Source organism: Ursus maritimus, unplaced genomic scaffold, assembly GCF_017311325.1.
Source record: "Ursus maritimus isolate PB19 unplaced genomic scaffold, ASM1731132v1 scaffold_5, whole genome shotgun sequence".
NCBI lineage: Eukaryota > Metazoa > Chordata > Mammalia > Carnivora > Ursidae > Ursus > Ursus maritimus.
In genome coordinates this window covers 17909601-17926895 of record NW_024426663.1, presented here as the reverse complement: position 1 = coordinate 17926895, position 17295 = coordinate 17909601, and the positions used below count along the sequence as shown (strand labels likewise).

The 17295-nt window shown below is 34.8% G+C and overlaps 1 long non-coding RNA gene across 1 annotated transcript in view; it reads left to right on the top strand.

The window, feature by feature from the left end:
- The window catches only part of LOC103672169, a 124756-nt gene that overhangs the window by 94771 nt on the left and 12690 nt on the right, over positions 1-17295 (top strand). The window lies entirely within an intron of this gene.

Sequence of the window (17295 nt, the reverse complement as noted above, 5' to 3'; positions counted from 1 at the left end):
TAAAATTAACTAATAAATAAAAAATTTAACATGTCTTTTATAGTCAGGCTTTGGATTTTAATATAATAATTTTAGCATGGTGTTTTTGTGTTGTGCTTTTTTTTTTTTCTTTTGCCTTCTTGTAAATCACACTCACTTTAAGTAATATTGTTCTTTAGGTCCATTTCCATGATATCATGGTTCATTCTTTGGAGTTTCCCGAAAGTAAAGACCTTGCAATTCCTTTAGAAATAATATGCAAAGGCAAGTCAATGCATATAAATACACATGGGCATGCGCACACACACACACAGAGAGTAAGAAGGAACTTCTGAAATTCTGACAAATGTCATAGATTTGTTCATGGATGAATACGTGGGAGTCACTGAGAGTGCCTTGATGTCAAGATGCCGTTTACTATTCTTCGGTCTATTCGCACCGTTGTTATTTCACATGTTTCCTTTACATGTAACATGGGACATCTTAAAGGTTTTTTCTACAGTTTTTCTTTCATGTATCGTAAAAGCATTTCAAATGGTGTGTGATCGATGTCAGCAGCTCTGCAACTTTCCTCTATTATGCATTCTGATAGATGCATTCTCATTATTACACATATCAAAGTGAACTTAGGAATTTTAACAGCCCTAAGATTTAGTATTTGTCTGTGTATTGGTCTGTGTGTGTGTGTGTGTGTGTGTATGTATAAATACACAGAACTTCCAATGAAATATAGTATTGAGAGGGTTAGATATGTTTAGAAATCTCATACATAGATTATTGGTCAGACTGTAGAGATATTCGATGCAGAAAAGACGTTAGCTCAGCATAATGACTATGTCTGCCAGCCATTTTTATAATGACTTGCTGCAGTTTTTATTGTCTGACAAACCGTATGCTGTGCTGTACTGTGAGCTTTCTTGTTCGACATAATAAAAAATGATGCCGTGTATCCCTAGAAGTCTAGCTGGATGAAAAGAAGGCAGCAGAGTGCTGCTTCTGCCAGTAGTTTGGTTGCATGTTCTGTGGCCATTATTCTGCAGGCGATAAATACACAATCACCACCGTCTGTAATGCATCCTTCATGACCTCTAGTAAAGACATTATTCAGATACAGTGCTTTTAAATCTATCCATACACCTACAATTTCTTTACACATTTAATAAACCACCAGGTGTATCTGAACATTTTGAGATGAAAATATTTACCTTTATTTAGAGAGCCATGAAATAGCTTACTTTTGGCTTGTTAATTTATTACTACTGTATTTCACGTGACTTTTTAAAAAATTTGCTCATCGGGGAAATAATATTTCAGAAGACAAAAGGTTCCAGTTGCTTAATAGTTAAGTACATCAATATTACATTAAAGATTTAGACTTAATATGAGGGATCATTTTCAATTTAGCATTTCCATATGTGTGTGTGTGTGTGTGTGTGTGTGTGTGTGTGTGTGTGTGAAAAGATCTATGCTTAGTTTTAATAAGAATGTATTAATATAAGGTCTATAAAGTACAGTGGGCAGGAGTCTGGTACAATAGAACTGCATGGTATGTATATTCACTTTGGTGATAAATGCTTCATTCCTTCTTTGGAGGATTATTAAAAGCGTTCTCTGGAGGAATAAAATGGTGGAAGTCACACATTTAATAGCTCAGGTACAAAGAGTCAGATTGTGCCAGTTGGCAAAAGTTAGCAGGAAGCTGTCACAATAAATGGCAGCAGCTGCTCATAGTTCTAAAGAGTATGTCCCAGTCAGAACTGAAAACTGATGGCATCTACATTAATACTACCTTAATGGCCCATCTGCTGCTCCATAGGGTCCCTAGCTGCTGTATGGAGTCATAGGCATTTGACAGGCAGTCTCTGTATGCCAGACGCACATTGTGCCAAATGTTTTAGGCTGCTTCATCTCGTTCTGATCTGTCAAATTCTCCCTACTCATTTATCAGGCAAGGAGTTATGAGGGTTTTTCTTTTCTACACATCATTGGCTTTCAGCATTGGGGCAGCTAAGAATTTGGAAGGCAAACTACTTTGGTTATTATTATTTTTTTTCTAATTGACAATGCACGGCACAGTTGTCTGATGTACTGTACTGGAGTGGGTATGTTAACACAGCGCTGTGACAAGCAAGCCCTGTGGAGAAATCAATCGTGGGCGTTTTAAAATGCGGTGCTGCATAAATATGTTTTTGTGATTGTTTTGGGGGAAATAGTATATATTTCTACAGAGCCTTATTAACTGGGCAGATAATGAGAGCTTACTTTTAGGTTGGTGAGGTATAAAAATACTAATATTGCAACACTAGTAAAATACTTTGATGGAACATGGAAAGTTAACATTTAAAAACATCTCTTAAACTTCTCTTTTTAAAGTGGACTATATTTTACACGGTACAAACAGGTATAAATAAGGATGTGTCTTGTAACAGTTGGTTAAATTCTGCAGAGATAATATTGTTCAACATTGAGGATAAAGTATTATGTATTCTAAGTATACTGAATGATCAGGGCAGTGCAATTCACGTATCATTGAGTAAGTAATGCTAAATGTATAATCAGATTTATAATACTTCTTACATCAAAATCGGAAGTCTTTCTTTTTGAAAAAATCTCTAGACATGAGATGGAGCATTACTCTTGAGTTACAAGAATTGGACTTTTCAATTTTGGGGATCAATTGTAAAATGGCTGCCAAATATATACATTTTAGAAGACCCATCCCCTTTTTCCTAAAGACAGTTGACAGGTAAACCCTGTTTCCACTGGGATCTCCCTAGCTGGCTTGACTTTATATGTTTCCAAAACACAATTGTTCCATATTTGCTGGAGTTCTCCATATGTTCATAAATATGACGGACTATAAGTTTTTCTTGGTGATTATTCTCCCTCTCTGTCTCTTTTTGTTGCCAGTTTCTTGAGTTACCAGCTTTTTGGTCTTACCTGATTGCTTTAAGAACTTATAATAAATTTTTTTTAAAAGATACACAAAAATAACCCTATTAATTGGGGGTAAGTCAACTAGGTGTGTCACATATTGTGGTGCTCAAACAAGAATGTAGGTGGAACTGTGAGTTACTGTATTCCGGGTTCTAGCATGTTTCCTGACCATCATCAACAACAGCATTAATGGTAATTTTAAAAGCAACTATTAAAATATTGTTGGTGTGTTTTCTTAGAAACCTAATTAACTTGCCTTGAAGAATAATAGATCATGTGTAAATGAAGTTTAATCCGTGTGTGTGTGTGTGTGTGTGTGAGTGAGTGTGTGAGTGAATGGGCATGTGACATAAAGGAATGAGGAGTGTTTTTGCTGGGTTCACACATTTCATTATTGTTAATTTTTTCTTAATTTCTGTGAGTAACTGTTACTTCAGTATACATGTTTCAAGATAAACAACAGTCAACAAAGTTTAATATACTGCCTTTGGACATCCTTAAAATTTCTTAAATATATTTCTACTTTCAAACAGACCCAATATTACAGTGACTGTTGACCAATCTGCCAGTAGAATTAAAGTCTCAATTAAGTATTGAAACCAATTTGTAATTCATGGTATTTACTATTGTCACAGCCCATCTTAGGCGTATTTTCTAGGCAGGTACATAGTACAGAAACTTTTGGTAAAAAGGGTCAGACACAGCCCTATTTTCTTTTCACGGGCTCTCACATCACTGATTTTCATTGGCATTTAGGAAGCTTCTAGAATGAAAAACATAAAATTTAGTATTTAGGATATCCTAGAGGCGCTGTTAGAAACAGTATGCATTGTGTTCGATCTGTACAGCTTTGTGAAGTATTACTTCGCATAATCAAACACAGAAACTGAGGCTTTGCAATAGTGAATGATTTACCCAGGGTCACAGTGAGATTGAGCTGAATTTGAACTGTATCTGTCAGAAGTTAAGGTTAGATTGTGTCTTTATTTACAGTTCTGTTTTGAAAAGATAAAATATCAGGCATACTAGAGATATCCTAAAGAAAGCAGGACTGAAGGTAGCAGTGTGTGCCCAGAGAACCAGCTCATCATAAAAAGAGTCTGACAGACAAAGCAAGCCCCAGGGTAAGGCCTATATGTCGGGGGGGGAGTGCCAGTTCTCACACAGCATCTTGCTGACAGCAGGACTCATCATGACCCACCATCCCTTTGACGTTTGTAGGTTCTTGAGAAATGGCTTTGTCTGTGGATCGGAAGGGCTACGAATCTTTGGGATCTGGGCCACTTTGCAGTGGGGTAGCCCTTGATGAAATGTCAGACAGAGAGTGATGCTTCTTACTTGGAGGTAGGTGGCACTGCTGATAAATTTTCAGCGCAAAGAGCATCCAGTTGGCTTCAGCAACTGCTTGTGAATTCCCACCGAAGTATCTGGCCCAGAGAACTACCCCTCAGTTCTAGCTTCTCCTAATGGACACAAGAGTGTCCAAGAAACAGCTTGATTTGTGGAGGCAGGTAAGCAGACAAGGAAATTTGAAAAATTAGCAAAAACACAGAAGAGAGGCATCCATTTGTGAGTCAAATAAGTAACACCACAGAGAAAGGCACGGGAAGCTTGAGGTGGTAGAATTCCTATTTTTGGCCCTTGTTGTTAAGAGTTCATTCTTGTACAGATACTTGAGCATAATCTCAGGAGGCTGGAGATGTGGAAGCCTCACCGTGTGTCCGCACGGCCATGACTAGCATGTAGAAAGGCATCCGAAGTAATGGGTAGTCTTTAACATTACTTTTATTAGAGTAGAAGGTTGTTGGGTTTGTTTTTTTTTTTAAGATTTTATTTGTTTATTTGAGATAAAGCAAGAGAGAGCGAGCAGAAGCAGGGGTGGGGGGAGAAGCAGGCTCCCTGCTGAGCAGAGAGCTGGATGTGAGGCTTGATCCCAGGACCCCAAGATCATGATCTGAGCTGAAGGCAGACACTTAACTGACTGAGCCACCCAGGGGCCCTTGGGTTTTTATTTTTTTCCAGAATTTTATCTAAGGGTTTGAGTACATGCATTATTTTTGCAGAAAAATAAGTAAAAAGAGCAAAGAAACAAAAACTACAGGAATTCTGGAGACAATGTAAAATCATTCTCTTAGTTGTTTATAGCTCTAATTTTAAAGAGGTTGCCATGCAACATTTTCCACTTAGGGGCTTTCTCTCTCTCTCTCTCTCTTTTTTTTTTTTTTACTTTTAATTCCTGGAAAAGCTATATCCACATAAGACCTTTTTACAGATCTTTTATAAGATCTTTCTTTTTGTGATGCCCATGAGCTCATATTACTTATATGTTACAAAACATTCTCATCTAGAATAATAAAGAAGGTGATAGCAAAATAATGGCACACTATTCCCAGCTAGACATGTTGACAAGATCCCATGCTGACAGGTTTTGCTGTTAAAGAATTTTCTGGGGAGTACTGAATTTTTCTTAAAACACAATCCTGGAAATAAAAGAATAAATGTGTAAGAGAAGTAACAGAGTTGGCCTTAGCAGGAAAAAAAAAAATCTTGAAAGAAAGTGCCTTTAGATTTATTTTTGAAGCAAACAGTTATGTTGCAAATAGGATTATAAGGGAGGCTAAGTTGTTCTCATGTGCCCTTCTAGTACTTCTACGGGGATCCTGCGTGCTATTTGCTCCTATAAATTCAGTTTCCTCATTCAGACTGAACTCATCTAGGGCCCTAACATGGTGTAGTATGTCTTGTGAACGTGGCTACATTTTGTAAGTCTCTGTGGGTTGGTTGGTTTGCTTAGTTGTGTGTGTGTATGTGTGTATACCTTCATTTTGGTAGTAATAGGTTATAAGAGTTTTAATCAGATAAACTCATTCTTATTGTGCACCTATAACCAATACGTTCTCTCGCTAGGTAGTCCACTGCTGTAATAGCTAAAATCAACTTAAGTTTTATAAATATTAATCAGTAAATATGTAATGGACATAGGGATTTCTGGGGGAGGTGGACTCAGTGGCAAATTGATATTAGCCTTTCTAGGAAGGCATTTTTCTACATTCTTGGTAACTGAGCCCTGATTTGTCTTTGTTGTGTCTTTGTCTTTCAAAAAATCCAGGGAACTCCCCAGCTACTATGGGTGAATCTTGATTTGTCTGAACTCTTACAAGTGATCTCATTATTCTTCCTAAATGAATGATTTAGAGATTGGAGCTTGACACAATTTAATCTGTAAAGGTTTTAGTTATTATACCAAACATGGTTTAACAGAAAGTTAGAAAAACATTGTGTCATTGGTATCACTGAGCTATTAAAAAACCAAAGCTGAAAAAAAACCCACTTAAAGAATTTTTGTTAGGTGAAGTAATAAGCCATCTCCTATTTAAGCAATTTTTAATTGAGTACTCAGTTGCTAGCAACTGAAATTATTCTAGCTGATGTGGTCCTTTTACAAAAGAGTTCATGACAAAACATATTGTAGGGAGTTGGTTTAAGTGTCTGTCTAGTCAGAGAAGAATTTACATAAGAGTTGAAGCTGAGGAAGGCAGGTTAGAATTGGGCTACAAGGGTTTTGAATTCCAATTTTAGGCATTTGACCGCATTGTGTAGACAAAGAGGAAGTAGTATCTTGGCAACATTGGTCTTGATCTTGTGGCAATGCCTATAATCTGTTGGAGGAGGAAGAGACGGAAACTAGAAAAATGAAATAGGAGTCCAGGTGTGAAGCAGTGAAGGCTAGAAGGGGGTCATGATGAAAAGGAAGGGTTCAGCTGAGAGAAGTGTGAAAGAGAATCAGTGGACACAGTTACTGATTCAATGCAGGGGATGATAATATGGATGAGCTGATGGCTGCTCTGAGCTTCTGAGCCTGAATTAATCAAAGACTGGACCCATCAGTCGAAAACCGGTCAGTCAAAAAATGAAGTTAATTTTGAGAGATAGAAATCAAATTGGATTTAAATAATAGTGGGGGATTCAATGGAACATATCTATTAGGCTGCTAGAAATTCAGAACTGTCCTTTAAGATGAAGATTTCAGACCGAGTTGAGCTGTATTTTTCTATACAGAAACCACTTTTTTATATGAAAACCACACCTTTTCTTCCACGTGGTGTGGGAGTCTCAGTAGGAACTCACATTTGGTTAGCATCAGGGATAGACGTCTGAAATTCCTACATCTTAAATTTTAGTTCCCATTTATTGTATAGTAGCTAATTTGTTCTTGAGTAGGTGATAACAGAGATTGAACTCTTAAAATAGAGACCGATTGTTATGTCATTAAAGTGTGCTTTTAAAAAAACTCCTATAGACTGTAGGAATGAAGAAAAATATACTAGAGGTAAAGGTTTTAGGGTGTGTGTGCACACATATGTGTACTTGTTGTAATCCAGCCACATGAGAAAACAAAAGAAACATAATGCCTTTTTTTTTAAATTAACTCTGGTAAATTGAGTAACTGTTTCTTCACAAGAAAAGAGATAAGGGATTCTTCTTTTCTTCCTTCCTTCCCCTTCCTTCTTTCTTTTTCCTTCCTTCCTTCCTTCCTTCCTTCCTTCCTTCCTTCCTTCTTTCTTTCTTTTTTCCTTTCCTTTCTTTCTTTTTTCCTTTCCTTTTCTTTCTTTCTTTCTTTCTTTCTTTCTTTCTTTCTTTCTTTTTTCTTTTTCTTTTCTTTTCTTTTCTTTTCTTTTCTTTTTTTTCTTTTCTTTCCCCTGCTGTAGTTGGTAATACCAATCGTAATAAGGGAGGATAGAGGGAAAACATTTTTCTGCAAGGAGAAGCCATAGTGGATAAATCTGAGAAAAGGGCCTAAAAATGAGATGCTAAAATTTCTGCTTACAGTATTCATTTTTTAGGAAGGAATCTGAACAAAGGGTGCGCTAATGGGAACACAGGAAGGATCCTTGAAGAGAAATCACACAGTCTGTGACTTGGTTCCCTTGCTAGCACATTGCAGAAGCTGCACATATGTTGACCGGTTCAGTGCAGGGACTACAGCTGAGTGTGGTTTGAAGAGTGGTGGGGAGCGGGGTTCAACATGTGGCTGCTGGAAGCGATCCACGCTTGTCTCCCTGAGGGCCTGAAGCAGGGTCTCCGTCATGCCAAGTTCCCCCACTTTGCTCAGTGGGAATAGCCATTCTCTAAGTCACAGAATTTGGGGCAATACTTCCCAATGTTTATGTATTTTGAAAAAACATAAAATTTTATAAATACACAGGGAATTAAGATCATCTTATTTGATGGAGTAAAATAAAATTTGCCTATTTCTAACATAAAAGTGAAAGCAGCCAATGGAAGTATCACACAACCATGGCAGAAGGAGGCCTCTCATTTAAGAAATGATGCAAACCAAAAAAGGATTTTATTTTGGTTTATGGTTCTAAATATTTGCTCTCCTCATCATTTTGTTTTTCTCCTTTAGTGACTCAGGTGATATGAATATTATTCTTTCTTTGCTGGTCTTTCATTTCTACTACTTTCTAAGCTTTTTTATTCTTTTCATTGTATCATTTTTATTTTCTTGGTTGCTTTCTTGTCTGTCTTCAGTGCCCCTTATTCAATTTCTATTTTTGGTCTTTCACCTTCAGGCACCTAGTAATTCGTTCTTTATTTCTGAATTAATTTTGCTTTTTGTTTTTCCATTTCTTTCCTGAGTCCAATCAACTTCTTTTTAAAATTTTTTTCGTTGCTTCCTTTTATGTCTGTTTCTGTTTATTGTATTTGGATTTCTAATGTAAATTATTTTTTTCATATCCTCAAATGTGGGATTATTTTATTTAAAGATTTTATTTATTTATTTGATAAAGACAGAGATAGCGACAGAGATGGCAAGAGAGAGCAAGAGCAGGGAGGTGAGGGAGAAGCAAGCTCCCCGCTGAGCAGGGAGCCCAAAGCAGGGCTCAGTCCCATGACCCTAGATCGTGAGTTGAGCTGAAGGCAGACACTTAACCGACTGAGCCACCCAGGCGCCCCTGGGATTGAGTATTTTAATCATATTTGTAATGTGGATTTTTCATTTTCTTCTGCTTCCTGTTTTGTGTGTGGGTTTTGTTGTTGGTTTTTGATTGTTTGTTTTTGTTTTTCAGGAGGATGGTTTTAATCACTTGGTCAATGTGACATTGTGTTTCTTAATTTTTTTCAATAACAACATGGACTTACTGAGCTTCCTTTTGTTCATTTTTGATACTGGGGTGTTTAACAAGATTCCTAGTTTAATGTCGGTCTAATCTATTAGAGCACAGTCTGGGTACTTTGTCTTTTTGTTTGATTCTTTTCTTTTCTTTTTTCTTTTCTTTCTTTCTTTTTTTTTTTTTTTTTGGAGCGGTATGGTGGGGCAGAGTTTGAGGCAAGCAAAAGCAGATCTAGAAAAACTTTCATAGAAGGCAGGCCTCTTTCCCCTTTGGTTGTATGATACTTCAATTGGCTGAATTTACTTTTATGTGGGAAATAATGAAGATTATTTTATTCTAAACTAGCGATATAAATTTATAGATATATGCTTTTTAAATTATTTATTTATTTATTTAGTTAGTTAGTTAGTTTTTGCTTTTCCCCTTTACCACCCAATTACTAAGGAGTGATTTTCCCATTCTTGTTTGTTCTATTGTATTCCCCAGAAGGTATACATTTTGGAAAGTCCCCCCTTTTAAACGAGCCTGTCCTTTAAAAATCATATCTTCTTTGAAATTTTTTCCCTATAGTCCATGCTGTGATCTGCCAGAACATTTTTAAAATATTTTTATTCTTATTTATTTAATTTATTTTTAAAAAGATGTTATTTATTTATTTGAGAGAGAGAGAAAACACAAGCATAGGGGTGGGGATGGCAGAGGGACAGAGGGAGAGGGAGAGAGAGTCTTAAGCAGACTCCACACTGATCATGGAGCCTGATACTGGGCCCAATCTCACAATTCTGAGATTACAACCTGAGCAGAAACCAAAAGTCAGTCCCTTAATCGCCTGTGACACCCAGGTGTCCCATTTTTAAATATTTTTGGATTTAGATTAAACAACCTTCCTGACCATTGTTTTGGTCTCCCTCAGGTCCCTTCACTAATTCCCTGTTATTTCCTCCCTGAAGTTTTTTCGGTCTGCCCTTGCTTGCCTCAAAACCCTGCAACAGGGCAACAGAGCAGGGGTGGAGTGAGAGCAGGAAAGATGTTTGCAGGAATTTGGTGATTCTCTCTTTATTGTTTGTATTTATTTTGACATTTCAGTATTGTCTATCTTCAGTTGGTGTTGAAGACATAGTTTTGTGTAGAGTTTAATTTTCTCCCCTTGTTTATTATTGTTTAGGGCAATATTAGGAGGTAGGAAGCTACGTAGCTGCCACTGTCTTTGGCCTTCCAGAAGTACCTGGCTTTTATGTACGACTGTTATGAATATGTATGTACAAGGTTTTTTGTGGTTGTATACTTTGCCTTGAATAATTATTTAGAGGTGGAATTGCTGGGTCATAAAACAGACATACATTTAGTTTTAAAAGAAATTGTCTATGAGTACTCTAAACTTTTTGTACCAGTTGACTCTCCCACTTGTAATAGAGAAAACTGTATTCTTTTTATACAGACATTAGAGCAGATTGAAAATATTCCATGTTTTTTTTCTATTGCTGCTGTTGAGAAGTCAGCTGCCCATTGTATTGCTTTCCTTCATATTGGATTTTTTATTTTATCTCTGGTTATATTTACTGTCTCCTCTTTGTCTTTGATGTTCTGTAATTTCACCATGATATGGGTGTGATTATTATCATTTATAATGCTTGAGGTTTATTTGGCTTTCCGGGTCTCAGGTTAATGCTTTCCCATAGCCTGAAAAATTCTATGCCATTGTCTCTGATAATTGTCTTTTCTCCTTATTCTCATATTTTTCTTCAAAATCTCTAATGCTAGCATGTTACAGCATCTTTATCTTTAAAATTTTCCATTTATTGGTTTGTTTGAATGTTTCTTTTACATAATTCTTTGGATCTATGTTTCAATTCAATAATTTTCATTTCACTAATGTATACTATGCTCTTTAATATGTCCAATTAATTTTACATTTTAATTATATTTCACATTTTGTGTTATATTTTGTTCATTTTCAGTATGTTGGTGTCCCTTTATTGACTCCTTCCTTGCTTGTGTTTTTGAGCTTACCTTTTATTTCTTCTTACATATAACCATGCTTATTTTATATTTGCTTGCTCATAATTTTAATATCTGAAGTCTTTACGGATATAAATTTGATGTAAGTCGCTTCCATTAGATAACATTCATGGTGTGTGTTTTGTGATTTTTTTTTTTCTGTATGTGTTTTGTGATTTTTTTTTTTTTTTGTAAATGTAAGCTGCTTATTTACCTTAGAAATTTTTGTATGGAAAACTAATTCTTGCTGGCTTAAAATTACATTCTTCCAGAGGATTCATGCTTGCTTCTCTTAATTTCCTCAAAACCAAATCAGAGCCACTAAAAATTGTATTTTCCTCATGAGGTTTTTCAGACGACAGTTACTACGTGACGATATGATTAGAACAAATATTTAAGGGGGGAATTTTGTTTGTTACCTTCACTCAGTGCCAAGTTTGAAACAGGCCACTTTTCTTGTTCTTCTCTTCTCTGTGGCAACTTTGTTTTTGCTTCACCATTACACTGATGGTATGTCCATTAAGGCCTCATCTTGTGATGAGGAAGGTTTCTTATTATATTCCCTAATTTAGCAGGTTCTAGGCTTTATATCCTATTCCCGACCCTGTGTAGCCATCACTGGGAAATTGAGGAAATCTGGATTTGGCAACATATATCATGGAAAGATTTAGCTCACTTGATTCCTCTTTTCACTAATTTTTGCCCATTTCAGTGGCTTTTACTTGTTCAGAGTATCTTATCTGCCATTCTGTTAGCTCTGGAAATCTGAATGCTATTTTAAATGACTGTTGAGACTCTAGTGGAGAAGTCTAAAGCAATGAACTAGATACTTCTATAGATAGAAGGGGAAGAGAAAGTTTGATTCTTCCCAGAGGCTTGGAGGAAAGAATTTAAATAATTATGCTTCAAAATTAAGAAATATTCCATTTAGCACTATGTTTATTTTGACAATCTATATGCATATAGAAGTATATTATAAAGAATGTGAAACCCCAGTGTCTCCATGATACTCTTAGCTATTTCTACCAGAAAAAAAAAAAAATCAGAGACACAAAGAAATTAATTCCAATTTAAGTTAAAATGTTAACCATAATGATCTCAAAGTTACACAAAGCCAATATTTTTTAGTCTTATTATTAATAACTGTAGAGAGAAAACAAAAGCAAAACAACTACTAGGTAGGAGATTAAAATACCACTTTTAAAAATCGTAAGCTGTTTAGAGATTAATTGGTTTAGAAATTGTAAAAAAACAAAACAAAACAAAACAAAACAACGTTTTTAAAAATGAAGAATTGATTCCAGATGCCAATAACACTGATATATCTTAGTATAGTAGAGAAATTAGCAAGGTAAGAAATGACTAACTTTGTTAAACCAGAATCATTTTGTGTATGAAATTTAACTTTGTTTTTACAGGCTTAATTTTTATTTCCAATTATTTTTTTTAAATTTTGATTTGTATCACTTTAGTTCCAGAATTTAAATAGAATCAAACTCAACTGGTATATACCTATTATAAAATCTAGAAAAAATTTGGGAATATATTAAAAAGTATATGGTATTAAGTTAAGCATTTGGACGGATAATGCCAACAGTCTCAGTCCATTGGCAATGGAACATATTGCCTTCCCTCTGAATGTTGAAAGTACCTCTTAAATCTTTATTTTCCTATAAATTAAAAAGCAACTTAAAACATTTTAATTCTTTAAAAGTGCTAAATCTTAATGTCCTTGCACTAAGTGAAGAGAACCAGAACCTGGAGCCTATTTCATATATAATTCATAAATCCATGCACATGTTTTGGTATTTTTTTGGTTATTTAAATATCCCCTCCCATTGAGAGCCAAGAATGTTTGTTGTTTATTTTGGTATACTTAGTTTTACCTCAATGTTTGGCAACTTTGGGTGCTCAACAATATTACTAAATAAATAGCTTAGGAGAGTTTGGAATTTTTGTATCTCTGAATGTTATAATGTAGATATTTACAAAGTTTTCACCAGTACGCATGCCTCCATGTTTTATACATATGTACATCTTTAATTATAAATGTCCCTATGAAAATATTATATACATAAACTTCACTCTCGTGTGAAAAAGGAAACCTTGAGAGTTTAAGAAAAATAGTTCTAAATCACTATGCTCTAGATTTCCTATGTCGGTTAAAAGTGGATTTATTTAGGAGATGAGGGGATAAACTCTCCTTGTAAGAAAAAATAATCATAGACCTCAAACATGCATTCTCCTACCTTTTCTCGTTTAAAAATACTGTGGGTCTTTGGCCAGTATCCAGAATACATGATGGACATTTAAGGATATCTATTTCACATTGCTGTTCTTAGAAGGAAACCTAGTTCTTTTTGAATTTATTTCAGTTATCTTTCTTTATCTAACACCATTCAGAGTTGAAAGGATTGCAGTGAGATTTAGCTATTCTGCCTTTCTGAGCTTGTTCTGATTTTCCTTTTGTCTGAATACATCTATATAATATCCTACATTTATATAAGCTTTATATTTGAAAGCCCTTCTGTATCTATCATCTCATTTTATCTTTACAACAACCATCTGTGCTTCATAGGGAGTTACTACTGTACCACTTACAGCTGGAGAAAATGACACCGAGGAAGGTCAAGTGGTTTGTTTAATATTATGAAATTATTAGAGGAGCCTCTGGACTAAAGCCTAGGTGTTTTCAATCTTTGTCCAAGATTTTTCTCTTTAGATCATATTGCATGTCTTTTCATATCCATAGTGCAATTCATTTATTATATCAGCAAAATACCCCAAAATATTTTATCAAGTATTTGCTTAGTGACTAAGTGTTCTTTTGAGTGGACGCAGTAATTATTTGATTTTAGCATGTCCTAGTTCACAGAACTAAGCATTTCACTTTGCTTTAAGTGCTATTTATTCAACAAAAGTCTTGGGTTTCTACTATACTAGGTGTTCTCCTGAGCCACATTTTTAACCATGATAATAAAAATCAGTTAATATTTTTTTCCTTTTTTAGATAATTGCTGCATCTTTGCTCAACTAAAAGGAAGTACTATGCACAAATTCAGAGTTAAAAATAAGTAATTTGGAGCCTCCACTTTGTACTGTATTCTTGTTTATACTAGTTTGGAAATATATGGAAGTTGAAAAATCCAAATCATTTTGAAATGTATCAAAAATTATATTCTATGGTCATAAAGCTGTATGTATACAAAGTAATCTTATAACAATAGAATAAAATAAATCAATGCTTTATTTATCTTTCACCACAGGAATAAGGCATTCACGTAAGTGAAATTTCCAGACTACTGAATATCAATTTTTCAAATACTAAGTACTAACAATTTAGATGAAAATATTTTTTAATTTAATACACAATTTCATTTCCTTCTTGACATTAAACTAATTTAAACATTTTTGATGACTCAATCCTATCTTTATGCTCGTATATGTTTCAATATACTTTAGTGAGTAGCTCTAAGCCACTGCGCACTTGGTTGTTCTCTTGGCTTCACCTTCTCTTCTTTTTAAGATGTCTTATTCTGCTGGAATGATCTTGCTGACCATTTGTTTTTAATTTATTTGCAGCATACTATAATTTAGAAAGAAATAATCCTTGAAAGGTAAACACATCGGCAGCTTTAGCTTAAAATCAGCTTGCTTTTCATTGGAGGCAAAATTATACAATAAAACAACTGAACATAAATGTATGGGAAATGTTTAATCCCAATAAATCCCAATAATAAAAAATGCCTATTAAAACAATTTTTAAACGCCTATTAAATTTCCAATTTTCTCCCATCAAATTGGTAATTTTTTTATATTAATGCTCACAGTTTTTAATTGTGGAAAAAATGAACATTATTGTATACTGTTGCAGTTTAGTGATATGTATCAGTAGCTGTAAAACAGTACATAACTTTGATATAGAAATTGTACTCCTTTATATGTATACTAAAAATTTTTGGTAATAGCACAAATACATAAGTAGGTATATATGTATTACGTTGTATGCTATTCCTTTGTGCTCTCTCTTTTTTTCTTTTTGTTTTCTCTTAGAGGCAGAGATAGGTAAATAGATAAAGAGAAAAAGATGTATGTATATTTACATAGAGGAGGCATGATAAGTTATTAAATGAAAAAAGCTAGTTTTAAGTATTCTGTTTTCATAAAACATTTATGTATTTATGAATATATAGAATATATAGAAATATATGAATATTGAGAAATAATGATGAATATATAGAAATATGTAGACAATATAGAAATATATATGAATATGTAGAAATTAGTCTGGAATGATGAACATCAAATGGTCAGTAATAGTTATCTCTGAGTGGTAAGAATATGGAGGAGTTTCCTTATTTTTTACACAGCTGTATAATAGAGAAGGGTACGTGCATGGGTGTATTCCGGACATTTCAGTCCTAGGAGATCATACAAGTAATGCCCAAGATATGAGAAGTGTTGAACATGTTCTTGGAACTAGAAGTGGTTTTGTAACTTTGGCGTTGAAGGATTGTGAGAATTTCAAAGGCTGTAGAAACATATTAAGCTGGTAAAGAAAGTGATGGTCATATCCTGAAGAGCTGTGGTGCCAGGCTAATGGATTAGAATTTTATTTTATTGTCATCAGGGAGTCACTAAAGTATTTCTATTGCGTAATGATCTGATCAGAGTTGTACTTTAGGAAGATGAAGTCAACAGTTGCCCCTTCTATGGATTATTGGGGAAGAATCTAGAGCTAAGAAAGTGAGCTAGGAGAGTTTTGAATGGTTTCTCGTGTAAAACTATACCTTTGCCTTTACAGTGTCCATAGAACTGATTATATAAAACATTGGTGTAAAAGAGGAATTTACCACGAGAGAGATCAAATACTTCGCTTTGAGAACATTTTATGTGGAAAAAGTATGCACTAATGAAGAGCCAACAAAGAGTTACACCTGCGATGTCTGATGTTTTTCCTTTTTTAAATACAAGATGTCCTATTTACTTGAGCTTTTAGTATAATTGGGTGTTTAATATGCAAAGTTGAATATCAAAGCAAAAGTCATTATAACCTGAAAATTATTCGCAAATAAACCAATCAGTTATGAAATCAGTGTCCACTGAAGCATTTCCCCCAACAATTAACCCTAATGTCTACCTTGTATTTGTATAGTTCATTATCGTTCTAATTGTCAGATGTTATATGTTTGTAATGGGCCTACTGTTGCCCTCATTTTGATTGAGACATGATAATAGAAATTTAAAGTATATGATCAAAAATAATTAGATTAATTACACAAATCAAGACTATACATGGGTCTGATTGTAGGAAACTATAAAGAATTTGAAGGGGATGACTTCTTTGGAAAGAGCATGGTTGCGATTCTGATTGTCCCAAACAAAGGGGTATAGGTAGATGTGCTGCTCCTCACCTTGAATTTTCAAGCTGGACTGCTAGGACAGCTTGAAATGTGTTCCTTGTAACACAGGGAGACAATGGATGAGGTCTGACATATGTTGAAAAGGGAACTAAAGGACAAGAGTCTGGCAAAAGCAGTTGGGTCAGAAGAGGAGGCCACATGAGGACTTCTGCCACAGCGTGAGAGCACTGCAGAAATTGGGGAGAAATACTAAGCCACGAGCCAAAGGATTACAAAATTGTGTCATGAGAGTTAAAATTGGAGAAATCCCGCAAAAGCATTCTCTACAACACAGAAAAAAAATTGTTAGATTCAGGCATTTCCTTGGAACAAAGAACTTGAAACCATTTCATAAGAACAACAATCATTTGAGAAATTTTGCTTTCTCTGGCCTCCTGCCTTTTTTCACATCTCTCTGAACTTAACTTGCTCTAGCCTTGATTGGAAATGGCAGAAACTCTGGTTAGTAACAGAAATGATATAGACATGTCATCTAGATACCATATAAGGAAAGAGGGAAAAAGAACCTTACACCCTACACATTCAAGAGACTACAGAATTTTTCTTCTAACATATCTAGAAGTTGGATAGATTAACTTTAAATTAAGTTGAAAGTTTCAATTATTATCTGGTTCTCGGCATTCTAAATTATGAGCCTAAACTTGGTACCTAGGGTTACCAATGAACCCCTGGAGCCTGCCTGAGCCTTTATCTGGAAATGGGGACTGAGGGAGAAAGGTATACACATCAATGAGACTTAAAAGGAAACTAAGAACATGATAAAGTTGCTTTAATAATTTCACTACAGGAGTCCTGCTTGTTTAACTTAATGATATGGTGTTGCAAAAAAAAAAAAAAAA